The sequence below is a fragment of the Oryctolagus cuniculus genome, chromosome 2 (assembly GCF_964237555.1).
Source record: "Oryctolagus cuniculus chromosome 2, mOryCun1.1, whole genome shotgun sequence".
In the NCBI taxonomy this organism is placed as follows: domain Eukaryota; kingdom Metazoa; phylum Chordata; class Mammalia; order Lagomorpha; family Leporidae; genus Oryctolagus; species Oryctolagus cuniculus.
The window spans coordinates 12,680,187-12,698,336 of NC_091433.1; the positions used below are offsets into that span (position 1 = coordinate 12,680,187).

The 18,150-nt window shown below is 45.2% G+C and overlaps 1 long non-coding RNA gene across 1 annotated transcript in view; it reads right to left on the reverse strand.

Annotated features, from left to right (window-relative positions):
• The window catches only part of LOC127486446 (uncharacterized), a 27,930-nt gene extending 10,872 nt beyond the window's left edge, over nucleotides 1–17,058 (reverse strand). Inside the window, exon 1 of the long non-coding RNA XR_007913143.2 lies at nucleotides 16,097–17,058. This is a non-coding gene — a long non-coding RNA (uncharacterized lncRNA). The remainder of the gene's footprint in view (nucleotides 1–16,096) is intronic.
• Nucleotides 17,059–18,150: the final 1,092 nt, after the last annotated feature.

Sequence of the window (18,150 nt, forward strand, 5' to 3'; positions counted from 1 at the left end):
GGAATATCCTCTCATTAGGCTCCACCTCTTAAAATTTCCATCATCTTCCACATCACCACACTGGGGACCAAGCTTCCAATACGCAAACCTTTAGCTGACAAACCACATCAAAGCCGCAGCAACATTGCAACCAATCTTGTAAAAATCACTTGTTGAGTTTTGGTATCAAAGAAAATCTACAATTATCTAAAATATTTATTTAAATATGCCTCCTCCATTTGCAACTACATATCTATGAGAAGCTAGATTTTTTTCATAAACAGATTGCAAAAGCAGATATGATAATCCACCTGTCTTCTATTAAAGCCTTACATTAAAGATAATCGCAAAAATGTAAAACAATACCACTCTTGTCATTGACAGAATTAAAATAGATTTTTTCAGTGTTATTTAACATTTTATCATTTTTTAAGGATTTCATTTTTTGAAGGATTTAAAATTTCTCACTTTGCCTAGTATGGTAAAAAATCAACATCTGTACCCTGAATCAATAGAAGCTCCTTAAGGTCTCTAATAACTGTAAGGTTATAAAGGGATCCTGAGAATAAATATTTGAGAGCAATTGCTGAAGCCTATTTGACCATCAGGGCCCATGAGGAGCCAGAAACTATGCAATAATGTGAATAGGGAATATTTAACATAAACACATATGAAATAGAACAGGAGAGTAATGATAAAGAAGTAAAGAGAATGCTAAGTAATACTCTAGGGCCAAGCAGTATCCAAGGAAAGATGAAGTTGGAAGGGGGAGCTCCCACATAAGCCTGAAATTCAGACTCCATTGGAACAAGTGTGGTGATAGCAGTCTGGCTGGCAGAGGCTCTTTGGGTCGCCCATGGAGACCTGGTCCGCGTGTCCAGGTAAGAGGATACCCAGTGGGTGCAGGACCGAGTTGTCAGGCCGTGGAGAGCTTGTCACTGTCAGGGCAACACAAAACTGGAGATGCAGGGTGTCCATGCCTTGAACTGCGGGAGTTGGTCATGCGGCTGCACGAGTGGTGAATTTGCTAAGGAACCAGGTTGGGCATGCAGCTGGGACTGAATGCTGCTGTGCTGGGACTCTTTGTCTAGAAGCAAGAAGAAACAAAAAGAACACACTGGAAGGAGGAAAAGCATCCTTTCTCCTGCAATGTCCCTGCACTGCCCTCTACTGACGAAGCATGATATCACGTTTGCTACAAAGGAGTGATGCTGCAGGCTTCATTGTGGAGATGGCACTAAAGCGGGGATTTGGAGCCGAGAGATAATTTGATAGTTGGCACACTGATCAAAAGCAGACCTTATAAAATCTTTTTTAAACACTACACTTACTAGCACTTTCGAAAATAGTGATCTAGGAACCACAGTCTAAGAAACACTGACCTCTGTACGTCGTGGTAGATTTGTTCTCAGTCCCCTGTTCCTCCTAAAATGCATCCTTTGTTGTTGAATTTCAGAATCCACATTCAACAACCACATCTGGAAAGCACAGTCCACATGGGAAAGCTGCTACTGACCAAGAACTGACTCTGTCTATGAATGGGTTAAATTCTGCAGCCAGATTTTTTTTTTTTTTGTTAATGCAAGAAGCAAAAAAGATCGATGAATCATTAATAAGAGCAATTTAGCAAAATATATCAACAAGTTCTTGCATTCAGGGACAACGCTATGACTATTTTCCCATTAGCCCAGATCTCTGGTTACATGGGTTTTGAAAATTCCCAAATTACACATTGCCTGAGCTAGTTTCTGCAGCATCGAAATAAAAATCCTAAAGCTGGAGACACAGCACTCACTGTTTTTCATATCTCTTAGAGAACCGTCAAGGTCTTTGTCACCCTTCAAACTCGCACGCACTCACAGTCTCCCAGCCCCCTCCCTCCAGTGCAGACAGCTCTTTCCCTCCTCTGAACGCTGGCTTTGTTTTGTTTCTGCCTCCACTGAAGCACTTCTCCAGGCTAACTTGTTTTGTAGCTGGTTATGCCTGCATCTTTCTCTCCCGCTTGACTGTGAGCTCCTCGAGGGGAGGGAGCGTGCTTCATTCATCTTTGTATCCCCTGAGCCAAGCATAGCAACTTGATGTGGTTAGCCCCCAATCTGATTTGTCGAGCATCAAGTGAAGGGAGAATGCTAGCTTGAAATCTTGTGATCATCATTCCCTGCTCGCAAAGGCGCTCGGCCACAGATAGGCACTTAGCTGGTTTCTGCTGTGAGCAGTCTTCAAGGCATTTTGAAAATATTGGTCTTCAGGGTGATTCCTTTGAGATAGGCAAAGGGTACAGAATTTATTTGAGGATCTTGAAATTCAGGAAGGATACAGGATAGGTCAAAGCTCAGACAACAAAATCAGGCATTATTTTATACAGTATTCTGTTGCAGCTTGTCCAGACTCAGTACTTCACTACTTTCTCCCTTCATCCAGTATTGATCATTCATAATTTAAGACAGGCAGAATCCTAAGTACTTGGTACAAGAGTACATTTCTACCTCATTTCAAACCTTCCTAAAGGGGCTCTATTGCTCAAGATAAACTGGATTTGGAGACAACAAAATAGCCCCAAATGTCAGTGCCTTCGTTCCATAATGGTTTATCTCTCATGTTTGCAAAGGCCACGGGGTCACGCAGTTCTCTAAGACAAATGTGACTGATACAGTAATTCACTGATCTGTGTTGGCTCCCAGCTTGTACATCTAACATCTGAAGACACGGAGGAAGAGAGACATTGAAGATCTCATGTCTACATGCTCTATTCTTGGGCTCAGAAGTAACACTTTCTAGAGTGAGTGTTGTGGTGCAGTGGTTAAGTTATTGCTTGGGATACGTGTATCTCATATCAGACCATGGGGTTGAGTTCCAGATACTCCACTTCCCATCCAACTCCCTGCTAATGCACCTAGGAGGCAGTGGATAATGGCTCAAGTACTTGAGTTCCTGCCACCCACATAGAAGATATGGATGTAGTTATTGGCTCCTGGCTTCTGCCTGGCCCAAAATCAGCTGTTGCAACTATTTGGGGAGTAAACTAGCAGATAGAAGATTCTCTCTCTCTCTCTCTCTCTCTCTCTCTCTCCTTCTCTCTCTCTCCCCTTCTCTCTCTCTCTTCCCCTCGTTCTCTCTCCCTCTGCCTTTCAAATAAATAAGTCTTTTTTTATTTAAAAAAAAAAAGTGAGATTAATTACATCAGTCACAGCTCTTTAGCCAAAGTCCCCACTTCCTGGCAAGGAAGCTAGGAAGTGTAGTTCTCTGAGGACCCTGGAAGGAGATAAAAAGCAGATAATGGTGAGCCCTGGTAACGTCCACTTCCAAGGACTTCACAAGGACTTTATAAGCTTAAAAAAAATACAAGTGTTCCCTCCAGTCAAATTCATTCCCCTTGTAAAGTGACGCTGTGAACCACTTCATGCACCGGACAGAGGGAAAGCAGACTAGAAAAAGCCGCTTGCTGCTCCCACCTGAGAATCACCCAGGACAGGTCTCCTTGGCATGCCCTGAAGCAGGAACTTCCTGCACAGAGCTGACAGGAGAAGTGTGTATTCTTACCAGGACACAGGCTTGATTGACAGAGGTGCTCTAACTAATTGGCTGGAAAAGAAACAATTTAGGCAAATAATTGGCTATCCCAGGACATCCAGCCAGGGTGAGGTTCCCTTGCGCAGGAAAGGAAACAAAAGTTGGAAAAGTTCATCATCTTTCTAGTTTCCATTACTAGTTTTAATATCATATGCCTTTTTAATTATTAGGATAATTCAATTCCTCTAAGGAAGGGTTGCTGAATACTTACAATATAACTGACTATAAGAAATGAAGATCCAAGTATTTTGTGAACAATTACGAAGCTGCAAGTTTCAAACTATACTCTTTACAAGCAATAAATTACATTGTTCTTTCCACAACCATTTGAGGTGGTTTGCATCATTCCCATTTTCAAACAAATAAATTTAGGTTCAAAGAGTTAAGTAGTTTGTCCAAAGCCATAACTAGCAATAGCAGGAAAGTGAGTATCTCAATCCACATCTGCCCAGCTCATAATAAACGTACACCACATATTCACTTCAAATCAATCAGAATTTAGAAGTTATTAGCTTATAGCCTTTTTTAGACTTTGCATTACCCAAAAAGTACAATCAACAGGACACCCAGTCACTGAATTTACAGTTCTATTGGAGTAAGCTGAAATCTGGAACATGCTGATCAAATCTCTTTTGTACTCTATTCATTATGCCATGACGCTCTTGTCAACATCCCTTCTCCCCAAAAACTCACTAAGCAGAAGGAAACTATATAATGCAGTCCACAGATTCACTCTTATCCCAAGATTTAAAAAAAAAAAAAAGCTCAACAAGCACTCAACAAAGTGGCTATAACAAAGTAAGCAGTGTGTAAAGATCAGCTATTATTTTGTTCAGTTAGTTAAAGAATATTGGATTCTTATCTCATATAACAAGTAGAAACTTGAAAAAAAGAAAACACTAAAACTCTGGAATGAAGTGTCAGTATCACAAGTTTAACAGAACTGACATAGAGATGAAGATCTTATACCCTATATGTCTGAAATTACAAATTTCGAGCTTCAAAGAGATAAACAGGGGACTTAACATGGTTAATTGCGTTTTCAGCTCTGGAAAAGAAAAATTAAAACAAATTTAGAAATATACTGAAATGTTGGAAATGTACTGTCAAAATAAGGACTACAAGGCAAAGTGTAAATAAAGGTTTATAACATCATTTTAGCTCTTTGGAAACAAAGTCTACCTTATGCCAGATAAACCCACTGTTTGGACTGCCTTACATTCTATTTTATAAACACTGTCAGGGGCTATTGCATACAATATTTGGATAATGCCAGTGTGTATTCTATTTTCACAATGGGTCTACTTTGTGCACTGTGTCCACAGCATCCAAAGCAGTGCCCAGCCCACAGCAAGCTCTCCAAAGGTATTTGTTGAATAAATAAGTGACCAGATCTACATAGAATAGTATAAGTGACAGGAAAAGAATATTTCAAAAGCTGTAACTGAATTTCTCTTAAGAAGAAAACTGCCATTGTTGGGATAACACATTAATTGGGTGAATTTTAAAGATCTACTTCACTGGAGCGTGGGGTACCCTCTCCATGTGGTCCAGCATTATTCTGGATTTGTCCAGATGAGATTAACATCTGAACCAATAGGATGAGTGGAGCAGAGAGCCCTCCCCCATGAGGTGTGCCTTGTCAAATCAACTGAAGACCTGGCTAGAAAATTTAAAAAAATAAAAAATAAAAGCTGACTGAGATGGAACTGCTGCTGCCTGACCCCTGGTGGTGGAACATTGTTCTGTTCTGGTCATCAGCCATACGCTGAAACAGGCTCTCCTTGGGTCCTGAACCGACCGGCTTTTGAACTGACACTTACGTGAGTAGCTCATCGAGTTCTGGGCCTTCAGATTCAGACAGAACCACACATCTGCTCCTCTGGAACTGCAGATCTCAGGGTTTCAGCCTCCATAAGCAGTGGGTCAATTTCTTATAATAAATCTCTGTGTGCGGGCTGGCGCCGCGGCTCACTAGTCTAATCCTCTGCCTTGCGGCACTGGCACACCGGGTTCTAGTCCCGGTCAGGGCGCCAGATTCTGTCCCAGTTTCCCCTCTTCCAGTCCAGCTCTCTGCCGTGCCCAGGGAGTGCAGTGGAGGATGGCCCAAGTGCTTGGGCCCTGCACCCCATGGGAGACCAGGAGGAAGCACCTGGCTGCTGGCTTCAGATCAGCGTGGTGCGCCGGCCGCAGCGGCCATTGGAGGGTGAACCAACGGTAAAGGAAGACCTTTCTCTCTGTCTCTCTGTCTCTCTCTCACTGTCCACACTGCCTGGCAAAAATTAAAAAAAAAAAATCTCTATGTGTGTGCATGTGTGTGTGTGTGTCTTGAGGGTACTTCCAAATGTTCACAGAAAAAGGAATTTAAAGGCAATTTATTTTGGTGTGAAAATTTTTGAAACCCATGTACACAGTCATCTTCAAAAGGTTCACGGAAAATGGATCTCATGAAAGTGCATGGGTTTCAAAATGTTTTATACCCAAATAAATTCATGTTTGAATTCTGTTTTCTCCATGAAGTCTTTAAATTTTTATTTATTTGAGAGACAGAGACACAAAAAGAGAGCGGGCTCCCACTTACTGGTTCACTTCACAAATGCCTGCAATGACCCCTCACCAGGCCAGGGGCCAGAGCTGGGAGCTGGGAGCTGGGAACTCAGCGTGGGTCTCACACATGGACAGGAGGAGCCCAATCACTTGGACCCTCCCCCACTGCCTCCAGGGTCGGCACTAGAAGGAAACTGGAGTCAGGAGCTAGAGCCAGGAATTGAACCCAGGCACTCCAACATGAGATATGAGTGTCTTAACCACTGGGCCAAGCCCTTGTCCTACCATGGACTTTCTAAAACACAGATAAATAGACATGTGTGGGGAATCCCACAGGGATCCAAAAAGAGTGACGAATCAACACTAACCCAAGGAAAAGCAAAACCCAAACCCAAAATGGAGTCACTTATGCTAGCACTGGAAGCTTCTGCCCTACCCAGGAGCACAGCTGCCATGTGCACATGGCCTGAACAGCATCACTTCAGCCTCTAATACGCTAATTAGGCTTCTGCAGCTGGAGTGATGGAAGGGTACTGGCTTGCGATTGGTCACACCCAAAGACTGCTAGCACGGGATTGGTGGCACCCAACAAGTCAACCTGTCACAGAAAGTGAATAGACAGCAAGCCGCACAGCCGCTCTTCATTCTCTCGGGGAACCACGGCTCACTGCAAGGAATGGCCGAGTGGATCTGCAGCATCTTGCCAGGACTCTGCTGGACAGACTACGTTCACTACTCCAGTGGACAAAACCTCGCCGCCTGAACTGCTGCCGGAGCCGACATCGAAGCCTCACTGAATTTCTACACCTCTGCATCCAACCTAGAGGAGGGCTTCACAACTTCTTCATCCCGATCATTCCACGAGGACTGTCCGTAAGTGACAGACATCCAGGCTCTCCGAGTGGTGATGAGAGCAACGGACTCCGGACTCTAAATACTGTGCTTCTGCTCTTGACCGCGAAACATAGCAGTGGGCTCTGAACTCTAAATTGCTATGCTTATACTTTTCATAACCGCGATACGAACCTTGAGAACACAGCATTTATAGCATGACCTTAGCCATGTGTGATTAGATTATGTTTTAGGTGTTTTAGACCTATTATTACTGGACGTTTTATGAAGTTGTTTTATATGTGTGTTATAACCTGTGAACTAATGGTATATTGAGTGGTATTGACCCTTAGATGTGTGCATTGGAGATATATATATATACATATATATATATATAGAATGGTATGAACAATTAATTATATTAAAAAGGCTATCACAATTCTGTGTGTTTCTTCTCCATGCTTCGACACGTCACATTAGCTTGTCGAGCTTCGTGACAAGTGGCACTCATGACAACATGTAAAACATATTGCTGATTCTGTTTAGCTGGAGAACCATAATATATACAGGCCAAGTACATTGAACTACCTGTCCAATGGAAAAAAATTACTAAAATATCAAATGAAATATTTTTTGAGACTATCATTGAAAGCTGGCACAAATATAAGGAATTTGCAGAGGTAAAAAACAATCAAACAAGACACAAGTGGAAGGCCAGTGAAGTCTAAACTGACTTTGAAGTTTTCCACTGCACCCTGGAGAGCCTAAACTCTACTGGGTGATGGTTCGGGGTGAAGGAAGAAGGAATGGGAGACAATACTGAGGGACTGCTCAAGGTGACCAATTATTATCTATCCCCTTATAACATTTTGCTACATATAAAGCTGGAACCCCAAAGAGCTGTAAATCACTTATAAAGGAGAACTAGACAACAATTCGCAGCTTAGAAAGGTGGGGGGTGGGGGGTCAGGTGTTGTGACTCAGTGAATTCAGCGGATACTCGAGATGCCAGCAACCTATATTGGAGCACTTGGTTGAAGCGCCTGTTACTCAGCTTCCAATCCAGACTCCTGCTAATGTGCACCCTGGGAGACAGCACATGACGACGTAAGTACTTGAGTCCACTCCACCTCTGTGGGAGACCCGGGCTGAGTCCCCAGCCTCCTGGCTTCAGTCTGGTCTAGCCCTGGCTGCTGTAGTCACTTGGGGAGTGAACCAGCGGAGGGAAGATGGGAAGATTCTCTCTCTCTCTCTCTCTCTCTCTGATCCCTTTCATCTCTCTCTCCCTCCCTCCCTCCCTCTAAAATAAATATTTTTTTTAAACAGTGTCTGAAAGATGGGAGAAAAAGATAAGCAGAAAGATTTGAAGTCAGAATCAGACCCTCTGGGCCCACTTCCCACTGGGCGATGAAGCTTCCAAAGCTTCCCATGGTTTGTCCAGAGCACTTCCAAATTCCAATTTTGTGTAAGGTTCTCCCCAATTTAGTCTTTTAGTTCAAGAATTGCAAAGTAGAGCAATGCCTTCATGTTAAGGAAACAGCTAAACTTTATCAAAAAAAGAAAAAACGTGGAAAAATTGTTTCTACTCCTCAGAAATCTGCTGCCCTTGATTTCAGTGTGAAAACCACATTGCTCAGAGAAGCCACCACAGTGACAGGGAGTGTTCATTAGGACATCACCCATGCATTGTCATCATGTTCTAAGTGAGTCTGAAAAGCAGCCCAGAGCCTGGCAGGCAGCTTAATCATAGTATTGGAGAAATTACCTCTCTCTAAAATAAAGCTTTTAATTCTATGGACTCCCAGGGAGGGGGGAGGCAGTTAAGGTTTCTATCAAAATAACCAACTTGATATAAACAACAAAGGATGAAATTAATTGGCATGAATTTCTGAAAGGGGATATATGTCCAAGAGGCATCAAAAAGTGGGCTTTTGGTTCACTTAGATTCCGTTGACATCTATGTGTAGGGCACAGGACTAGAGTGGCCACATTAATTTCTTTTTATTTTAAATGACAAGTATGTCTATATGCACATACTTTCTACTCAATTCTAGCACTATAACCAGTGATTCTCATATCCACTCCCACTTTTGGTGAATTTTCTTATTGAAATATAATTTATATACAGAAGAGTTTACAAGCATACAGCTCAATCAGTTTGCAAGAGGTGAACACATCTATGTAACCACTACCTGGATCAAGAAATAAGCTATTGCCAATACTCACCACTTCTTGGTTGTTCTTCGATGCCTTCAAAGAGCTATTGTTTGTAATTTTTCCATCTTGCATATTTTTGTCATTGTAAGGGTTAGCCTATTACCAGCTATGCATACTATCTAAAGTGTATATAATAAATAATAAAAATAATAAATAATAAATAATAAAATCCTGGGAGGTTTTATTATCGTCCCAAATTTCAAGTTTCGGAAATTGATTTCCAGAGATACATACTTCGCTCAGGAACACCAGCTGGTAAGTAGCAGAGCTAAGATTCTGGAGCTCCAGGATTGATTTCAGAGCGCACCCACTTAACCAGGATACCACATTGCTTTCCAACCAAACCACAGCCCTAAATAGAAGGAGCTCATGGTCTAAGATTTTGCCATGATTCGAAGGTTCCTGTCCCCTCCAAAATTCATGCTGAAAATTAATCCCCAGTAAAGAACAGGCCATCAGAGAAGGAGGTACCTTTCTCTGAAGGGAGGAGAGAACTTCCACTTTGACTATGACCCTGTCTAAATAAGATCGGAGTCAGCGAACTCAAAAGGCTTCCATAGCCTTGGCAACTGATGACAAGAGCCTAGGGAGATTACTGACGCCATAAACAAGAGTGTCAAATTGTTAACAACAGGAGTCACTGTGCACTTACTCCTCATGTAGGATCTCTGTCCTTAATGTGGTGTTCAATGTGAATTAATGCTATAACCAGTACTCAAACAGTATTTTACACTTTGTGTTTCTGTGTGGGTGCAAACTGTTGAAATCTTTACTTAATATATGCTAAATTGATTTTCTGTATAAAAAGATAATTGAAAATTAATCTTGATCTGAATGGAATGGGAGAGGGAGCGGGAGATGGGAGGGTTGCAGGTAGGAGGGAAGTTTTGGAGGGGAAAAAGCCATTGTAATCCATAAGCTGTACTTTGGAAATTTATATTTATTAAATAAAAGTTAAAAAAAAGAAAATTAATCCCCAGAGCAATCACATTAAAGAGTAAGGCCTGTATGGGATTTGCAACCACATAAAAGGGCTGGAGGGAACTAGCTAGATCTGTTCTGCCCTTCGGCCCTGAGCCGTGTAAGGATGAACCAACAAGGTGACATCTTGGAAGCAGAGAGCAGGCCCCCATAAGACACCAGATCTTCTGTTATCTTGATCTTGAACTTTCTCCCTCCAGAAGTTTAAGCAACAAAGTTCTATTCTTTATATTGTCTGACGTATTTTGTCAGAGCAGCATGAACACACTAAGACAGATACAGGTATTATAATATCATATACAGATTTAAACACCACCCCTTTTTTATATATCAACATAAGTACAGGGAACTTCAAGAAATTTATGGGAAATGGAATTAAAAGATAGGTTTATTTTGGTGCAAGACAATTTTTTTAAATCCACACATAATGTGGATCTTCAAAAAGTTCGTGGAAAATTCATATTTCGTAAATGCTATGATGCAAGGATATCAAAATTTTTGCACCCCACAAAAAAACTTTTAATCCTTTTTTCCCCACAAACATTTTGAGGTACTCTCATATCACACACAGATGAGTTATGTTTAATTCATATTATTTAATTAACCATTATAATAGTATATTACCTCATTTGAATATTACGGTGATGTAGAAATTTATCTCCACATATTACACACGTGGAAACTGAGGTTGAAAAAGTCTGAACAACTTCCTAGGTATGTGGCCAATAAGTAAACTGCATCTACAGCACTGGATTGGCGCCCGCTCTGTCAGGACCACTACACATCAGTCACTGAATGTCTGCAGAATAAAATAAATGACACCAACCCTCACGTGTGAGATAAAACTGATGGTAAAAAGAGACAAATCCATTGTCCTGAGAAGGTCATTCCCACATGGAATGATGTCTAACCAGATGGGCTAATGGCAACCCCATAGAGAAGAGACAAAACCCTTGAACGGGCTGCCTCCTTGTCTTTTTACTACTATCTGGGATGGCTGCTCTCCTTGCTGGTCCTATCTAAGCCACTCTTTAATGTGAGACAGGAGGTCCTAGGTGAAAGGGAACTAGCAGGTTCTGAGGGCTGCCCGTGTGTACGCAGGGTTCCACCTAGATCTTTCCCGTAGTCTCATCTCATCCTCCCCATAAGTGTGCGAGGGAGCTGCGAGTGCCCCCATTTTACAGATAAAGACGTGGAGAACCCGGGGTAAAGAAACTTGCCCACGAGCGTACGGATAGAAACAGGCTGAAAGCTGGACCCTGCGTCCACCTCACAGTCACATCACAACTGCAGGTCTGCCCTTCTGCTCTGGAGTCTTGAAGAGCCTCAAGGGCACAACTCCAGTGCACAACGGGCCACGACGTGACGCTGGACACACAGGCAGCAGGCAGCCCAGCCACCTCTCCCGCTCTCTAGGTCCGCTTTACGTGAACCTATGCCTTCCTCTTTACTTCCCACCCTCACAAAGCTCTTGGTAAGTTCATCCACAGTATGTTCTCTTGACAAACTTTTCCTTCATCTTGATCCCCCTACTGCTGGGGGAAGACCATTCACCTGCCTGCTCAGAGAGCCTGTTCAGAGAGGTCCCACACAGGGAAAGGGACAGCTTGCCTGCTGAACTGTCATCCAGAAACATGAGTTACATTTGCAATACAAATACAACCCAGGAAAATATGCAACCTGCTCCCAAAGCCTTCCTAGATGCTCACAGACAGATCCCATATAATCCTTTCTGTATACTAAACGGCACTCTCATTCGCATCCTCAATGTATTCATTCTCTTTGTTTTAACTTAAGAAGGCACTTTAGGAAGTGGTAGTGACATAAATTGGATGGCCTAAAAGGACAAAATGGCCTTATTCCACCCACTGATACAAGTCAGTTTGACACCAACACTACTAAGCTGTTATTTTTCAAATAACAATGGTAACACTTTGTTAGAATTTAACCTGGCTGCTTGCTTTCACTTAATAATGTACAGTACACTGGCAGTTCCCTGACCAAAGGAAAGATTGACATCCAATGTAAAGGCCTCTTTTTAAAAAAGAGCTGCACACTAGTGGTATGCAATTATGCACAACACCCTGCCATTAATTACTAGTATTTCAAGTGGCTTGAATGGTCATCTGGTCTTTAGCCCCTTGTATTACGATCGTAGTCTAGGTTAAATCTTTGTCAGGCCATCACAATTGTTTTATAGTGATTACTTCTAATGAGTGAGCATACAAAAACCTTCCCAAATGACTGATCGTATTTCTTGATCCCATTTTAACAAAAAAGATAATAGAAGAAAGCGCCTAGTATCAAGCCCAGCACATAGCAGGTACTCTTCAATTTGGTTCATCTGTACTCAACATGTACAGACCTTTTGTTCCTTGTCTAGTCCCTAAAAGACACAGCGTAACAACTATTTACGCAGCACTTACACTGCCTTGGGTAAGTATAGAGATAAAGTCTACAGGAGAATGTTCATAGGCTATGTGCAAATCCTACACCATGCTATAGAAGGAACCGGAGCATCTGTGGGATTTGGAACCCCAGGCGTGGCTGCACGCACAAGTGATGGGAACTTACAGGGACTCCTGATGGACAGCGGCAGGCTCAAGGGCTCTGCCTGGTGAGTGGCATCCTCTCTGCTGTGGGTGCTCTGTGTGTGTTGTTTGCATGTGGATTGTGCTTACAAGATACGGCAGGGAAGATCGGGCAGCATCGGCTGTGGTTTTTAGCCTGTTTTTGCTTCAGTGAAGAAAGTAAACAAGTGGAATGAGAGGGGGAAAGGGCGAGGGGGGAGGGGCTCGGAAGCAGCGGGGGAGGGAGGGGGCAGCAGGAAGGCCAGCGGGTCTCGGGGCTTGAGCTGACTGATCGATCTCGGATCGACTCGGAGCGGCCCAGTTTGTCAGGGTGGTTTTCCAGCCCAACATTCTCTGCTGCTGTGACCAATGCCTGCCCCCTCGCGGAAATGCTTCCAACTGCTGCTAGTCTTTTAAACGCAGGAAACTGGGGAAAGACACCAGGAGAAAATGTTTGAAGCCTTCAGAGGTTCCCAATGCCTGCCAGATAAAGATCACTTGACAAAGACTCTTCTTGGAACAACTCAGGCTCCCCTCCCGGCACGCCCCGCCGGGGCCCTGGGCTCAAACACTGACAATAGCAAGCCTCACTGCTCCCCAGTAATAGAGCTGGCAACAGCCAACCTGGGCATCAGATGGATGAAAACTCAAAATCCTCATCTTTTTTTCCCCTAGCTGTGTGCCTCTGGGTAAGTTACCCAACCTCTCTAAGCTGGGAATAATAATAGCACCAACCGCCCAGGCGTGTAGACATCCAGGAAATAAAACAAAGACAATATTACAATATTCTTCCGATGCCTCTTAGCTGCTGTTTGCAAACAGCATTGTTCTTCTCACCTGAGTCATTCATTTCACAAGTGAAGAACCTTAAAAATCAAACCAAGATGGAGTGACCTAAGCCAATACTATTAAAAACAAGAAGTCACCTTTGCCCCAAATAAAAATTAAAGTTTAAAATTACAGCCCTAAACTTTTTCGCCCAAAGCTAAAAATTACGTGCAGCTATAAAATAAGGGACCCTATGCTTAGCTAGCTGCGACACTTGTGCCTGGCTGTGCTGAGACCTAATCCAGTTTGTATACCTCCTAATACTCAAATAACGGTGTGGGAAGCGGGACGCCGCTCTCCCACCAGGGGTAAAAAGGGAGCGAGACGTCGTCCCCCCTCAGGGTGAACAAGATGGCGCTGGCAGGGAAAGGAGCTACTAAAGAAGTAAACAACAAAATGGCGACGAGGTGCATGCCTCCCATGTGATCCCGTAGCTGATTGGACAGAAGACGCATGCCCTTCACATGATCAGCTCGTGGATTGGACTGCTGTGTGCATGGCCTCCCATGTGATCCCGTAGCTGATTGGATAGAAGACGCATGCCTTTCACATGATCAGCTCACGGATTGGACTGCTGTGTGCATGGACACTATAGAGCTTTTGATTGGTCGCTGCGGGTATATAAACCGTGTGGCTTTGTGCTGGGGGTGCTCTCTGGACTCCCGAGTTCAGGAGGCCCGTCTGCGCAGACGCCAAATAAATCCTCTTGCTTTTGCATCAGCTGGTCTGGAGTCTGAGTCTCTGGGGTGTGCCTCTCGACGTGTTAGCATCCTCACTCCGAGGGTCTAACACAAGCACTGATCGTAACCGGCCTAGATGACAAATAAGGCCAGATCTCCACTTTCAAGATAGAAATACAGAAAAATAATTAAGACATTTTTAACGCATTAAAGCCAGTGATGGAGTTAAGACATCTTGCGTAGCCCCCAACAGTAAAATCTAACATAAGGGATTGCAGGCACTAAAGTATTGGGACAATCGGTGCCACAGAGCAGGTTGGAGGCAGGGTAGGGGGGTGAAGGGGGGAGGCTGGGAACAGTGTAGGGAGCAGGAGGGAAGCCAATGCGGGGGACTCTGCGACGCTGGTTCACTCTGGGCAGTGGGCAGTCACAAGAAACGTGCCTCACACTGATGCTGGGACAGAAGGCAAGAGCGTTCATCCACCAGCTCCTGTGTCCCGGAGGTGCAGAATTGTCCCTGTGAGCACTGACTCTGCTCCCAGGTCTGCCAGCGCCCAGCACTTCATGCAGCCATCCCCACCTCAGTGTAAAGGAGAAAGTGGCAAGGTCGGCAGGACAGCTGAGCAGACATGGTCAGCTTGCACCTACCCAAAGCAGCGGCCCTGGAAACAGCTGGAGTAAAGGGTGGGCAAGAGTGTGCAAGGTTAGGTCCAAGGGTGGCCCACGGGGAACACTGGGAGCAGAGGAGGGCCATCCAACCCAGCGCAGCTTTTACGCAAAGGGTGCGATTTCATCCGATCAAAGGTCCTGGGGTGGAGGGCCATGCCAGCTGTAGGAGGCGTCGGCCAAAGCAGAGGTGGATAAGAGGCTGCTAACGGGTTGCACTAGGGCTATGCCAGGAGAATGAAGAGCAGACAAGAGGAAATCATGCTTCAGAAGCAATGAGGGGTCAGACTGACAATTAGTAAGTTTGAGGCTGATTTCTTATGCATCGACAGATAATTAATTCACAGCTCTGTCTGCTCCTCGAACTGCGTCCAGAGAGAGAACTCCAGGAGCCACTTTTTAACAAGCTTCGTAGATGAATCCTTTCCTAACAACCAAAGCCAGAGAAAGAGACAGAAGCAGTGTCTTCAGGAATGCTGACCCTGTGCTCCTGTGAGACTTACAGCCCGTGGGGAAGCGGACGTCACACTCCGGCGTTGGCTGCAATGGTAACGCCGCGGTTTGAAGGCCAAGGAGCTGGTCTGGGCGTGATTTTCACAGCCGCCCAAGTAACTCACAGGTGGGAAAGCCAAACACGCTTCCATCCAAGCTCACAGCGCCACCAAGTGGACGTTTTGGAAACTCCTCCCATCAGCGTTTTCCCTTTCACAAGCAAGCCAGGTAACCCGCAAGGAAAAGCCACCATCAGCTAAAGACTGGTGCAGGTCAGGGTGCCTCCCTGTGCTCTGTGGCTGTGGACCACCTAAACTGTGAGCCCTTTCCTGGCTGCCTAAGAAACCTGGCTTGGACGATAAGAGAACTAAATACAGAACACGCACTGCAGGGACATCACCAACGTGCATGGTCAGCTTCTGCCTGCGGAAACAGATCAGCTTTTAAAAAGAAAAGCATTCTGCGTGGAATGTTTACTAGCCCCAAAAAACGTCTTTCCACAACAGCTACTTTTCATATCTGTTTGAAGAAGGCCTACTGGGCGGCTGGGCTCATCACCACCAGGAGGCTTTTCTGAGCTTCTGAGAGGGAGAATTGAAGGAAGGAAGTGAAAATGGGCTGCAAAGACAGTGTGGTGACAGCAGAGACAGAGGGATGAAAAGAAAGCGACACCACGGTCACTGATTTAGACATCTGTGCTGTTTCCTTAAAAGCAAACAGAGGCATTGCACCCACCCCTAAGTCTTGCCTCACAGGCAGCGGTCAAGGCCATGACAGAGGAATGGGCGGCAAAGGAGTCCTCACTCGGATCAAAGTGCTCCTGGCTCTCGCATCACTGTGCTGCGACACTAAGGCAGACAGTTACGGAAGGCGAGGCTGAGGGTCAGCCCCTCCCCCACCCCAGGGAGGACCGTGACCTCCTGCCCTGTTCAGGGCACTCTTCCCATTCACCAAGTCCCGCTTGGCTCTTACTGCGTGCCGGGCACTGTACCATGCACAGACAGCACAGGGAACCTAAAGGCTGATGGTGGGGAGCAGATGTGAACCAAACCACAGCACCAAGGCAAACAACTGCCATCGGAAAGGCAATGTGAGAGCCCGGGATTTGGGGTCTGACTTAGGGGTCCAGGAAGGGCGTTCCTTGGAAGTGATGCAGGAGCTGAGGAATGGGGAGAAGGGGATGGTGCACGGGGCAGAGGAAAGCGTGCAGGCAACACCTTTGGGGTGGGAGGAGGGTGCAGCAGGGACAGGCAGCACCCCCAGGCCAGGTGTCCTCTTAGCTAAGAACTAGCTGGGGTTCAGCACACACTGCAGAGGAATACCGTGTTTTCAAAATAGGATCTAACTCTCCACAGCTTCTCCCAGAGCACAGGATGCCGTATAAAATCTGGCCAGTTTTCAGGAGGTGAGGGCCCTGGCAACAAGGAGGGTGGAGGGAGAAAGCCCAGAATATACGGCACAGGGAAACTGGTCAAGCCCTCTTCCTCCCTGCCTGTCCCACCACCCACGCTTTGGAGAGCTGCCTCCCCCCACTGCAAACAAAGTTGTGGATTTCGTTGGTTATTTAACCAGGAATGGGTTGGGTTCCAGTAGATCAGCACCCTTGGGTCCTACTAGAAGCTCCGAGAGAAAACTCGGGAAAGGCAGGGGGAGCACTCCGAGTGTGGGTCATCCCTGCTCTGTCTCCAACAGCTGGGTGCTGGGCACACAGCTGCTCTCCCCACCCCCTGCACACACACACCCCCCCCCCGCCCCGATTCCTCCTCTGTCAGCTGAAGAGCTAACAGGGTTGTTGTGAGGATGAGACCAAGGCTGTGAGGAATTAAATGGTGCCAGGCACACAGTAGGCACCGTATGTTATCACTGTCCCCACACATCTGGCATAAACAAGAAGAGAACCAGATGAGTTGGTCAACAAAGCAGTAGGTACGGTCCCTGGTTTTTGTCAACCGCATGGCTGGGTCACGGAGCCAACTTGACAGCAGGATGCAGCCCTGCACAGAAGAAACAGGGTCTGTCGTTTGTGAGTTACAGTCCAGCAAGCGAGATGGACGAAAACCAAATTAGGACTAATCCCATAATTAACCGAATGCAGCCAAGAGGAAATGAGCCACGCTGCTCGGCCAGAAGGAGGGATAGTGCTGAAGATTCGCCTCCCCTGTGGAGTCCACAGCAGCGCCTGCCGCGGCCCACGGATCCCCACTGTTGATGCTTCCACGTCTCTCCTGACTCAGGGGCATGGTTGGCTTTAAGAGACACCATTATTCTATGTGCCTCTGAGAACCCTGCCAGTTACACTTTGGTTCACTGACAACTGTAAGACACCCATGATTTCCGTGACAATGACATATACAAAGGGTTGCTCCACACTGATCAAATGTGGGGTAACATGTTTTGACATAATTGGGGTCACATCATATTACATCATAATATGTCAGTTATGCTGATTTTTGCTTGACATGATACCATGAGGATTTTCCCATTTCCCCAAGAATTATTTGAAAATGTGCTTTTTAATCATGGTATTATTTACCATTAGGATAATGAAGCTGTGCTCACCAAATGAGTGGCTTCTTTGCTGTGTGGTGTAGTAGAGTGGCCGAGAGCCCTGACTCCATCCTCTGAACTCCCATTCAAGCCCTGGCTTTGTCTATTTCCTGTGTGACCTTGGGCAATTTAACTTCTCTCTAGGCCTCTCTCTTCTCAACTGTAAAATGGACGAAATGGAAGTTCCCTCAATAGAATTGCAAGGAGTGGTTAGTCCAGTACCTACACTACAGTAAGCATTC